This window comes from Ipomoea triloba, chromosome 9 (genome assembly GCF_003576645.1).
Source record: "Ipomoea triloba cultivar NCNSP0323 chromosome 9, ASM357664v1".
Lineage (NCBI taxonomy): Eukaryota > Viridiplantae > Streptophyta > Magnoliopsida > Solanales > Convolvulaceae > Ipomoea > Ipomoea triloba.
In genome coordinates this window covers 30,091,896-30,094,065 of record NC_044924.1, presented here as the reverse complement: position 1 = coordinate 30,094,065, position 2,170 = coordinate 30,091,896, and positions in this window count along the sequence as shown.

Sequence of the window (2,170 nt, the reverse complement as noted above, 5' to 3'; positions counted from 1 at the left end):
TGGTTTGCTCAGCAGTCGTGTTTACCATCATGATCTTGACTGGTCCAGATGTTATAACTTCGGCCATCTCATCATGGAGGGCTGATAGATACGCAAGCATGCGTGTTTTCCAGTCATCGAACCTGCTAAGATCAAAGAGAAGATGTCTCGACAACATGCTGTCCATATTAGAAGAATTATCTCGTGCTTTGAAAACTTTTAAAGGATTTTTCAAAGAAGGATCTCTAGGCAATATAAACAAAGGTTTATATCGATCAGAGAACTTGCTCTGATACCAATTGTTGGTCCCAAGGGGATGGGGTACAAGTCTAGAGGGGGGGGGGAATAGACTTGTATAAGATTTTGCAAATCTTTTCAACCTCTCGTGTGTATTGGACTTAGGATGTTTAGGTTCGATACCTCACGAGGTGAAGACAAAGTTTTATGCGCAGCGGAAATGTTATCCCCTTTTAGTTAGCACGAGTTTGAGTTAGTTCGAGAAGTGCGTTTATATGCAGTGCAATCGAGAGGTTAGCGAGAGATAAAAAACAGTAAGTAAATGCAAGAGAGATTTTTAAGTGGTTCGGCCAACCCGCCTACGTCCACTCTTCTTCCAGAAACTCCCTGGAAGGATTGCACTAAAAACTTCCCTTTTTAGTACAATATCGAGCGCTTGAGCTTTGATCACGAAGCCCGCCTCAAGCCTCAGGTTTTTCGCCCCGCTTCTTGTTACTCCACCTCTCGAGCACTTGACCTTTGATCACCAAGCCCGCGTCAAGCCTCAGGATCTTCACAAGACAGCTCCCAGGTTACTCCACCTCTCCAAGGTCTTTCTCCCCGCTTCCAGCTACTCCACCTCTCGAGCACTTGACCTTTGATCACCAAGCCCGCGTCAAGCCTCAGGTTTCTTTCACTCGGACAGCTGCCAGGTTACTCCACCTCTCTTGCTTAATCCAAAGCAAGGTGTTTTTGGTTGTCACAGTTGAATGTAACAGGCTCCAATCTGACCACAAGCTATCGTTGAATCAACTTCGATGTAGAGCAGCTTCGGTCACCTTCTGGATGTATAACAGTTTAAGCTTTGTAACTCTCTTGAAACACTAAGATGTGTTTTCTCGCTGTTTTGAATATCAGGATGATATTCCAAGTTGAGCACTTGCACTTGAACGTTTTAGACAGACACTTCTTAAGAATTTCGAACCTCTTTTCTTTTTAACTCCTTTTTCTCTTTTTTTCCCCTTTTTTTTTCTGTGTCTTTACGTCCTTATATATGAGAGTAGAGGAATAATTCCGTTGGAGGGAAAATTATTCCGTTTGAAATTTGTCTCCCATGCTGATCATGGGTCTTGCATATTTTCAGCATATTTCATGGAGTGGTGATCTTGTAACTTGAACCTCTTTGTCTTGTAGTGAATGTTCCATAGTTCACTTTTCTTGAGTCCATGCTCCACTTTCGTCTTTTGGTAAAAGTTACTCTTTTTATATTCCCATTATTCCTTGTTTGTAGGGAATCAGACCACTTCAGCATTGGTGCACCTTTTGACCGTTTGTGGTGGAAATCTGACGTGTCATCCATTTCCGCCCATTTTGAAATCTTCACGTTCGGCACCTCTTCATTATTCCATCTCCATGATATTCTTCTTCTCCAGACTTTAAGTATGANTTCTTTTTAACTCCTTTTTCTCTTTTTTTCCCCTTTTTTTTTTCTGTGTCTTTACGTCCTTATATATGAGAGTAGAGGAATAATTCCGTTGGAGGGAAAATTATTCCGTTTGAAATTTGTCTCCCATGCTGATCATGGGTCTTGCATATTTTCAGCATATTTCATGGAGTGGTGATCTTGTAACTTGAACCTCTTTGTCTTGTAGTGAATGTTCCATAGTTCACTTTTCTTGAGTCCATGCTCCACTTTCGTCTTTTGGTAAAAGTTACTCTTTTTATATTCCCATTATTCCTTGTTTGTAGGGAATCAGACCACTTCAGCATTGGTGGTGCACCTTTTGACCGTTTGTGGTGGAAATCTGACGTGTCATCCATTTCCGCCCATTTTGAAATCTTCACGTTCGGCACCTCTTCATTATTCCATCTCCATGATATTCTTCTTCTCCAAACTTTAAGTATGACCGTCATCATTCAGCTTTGTTGGAGAATTGTTAGTGTATCGAGACCAAGGTTGATATCTTGATTGCTT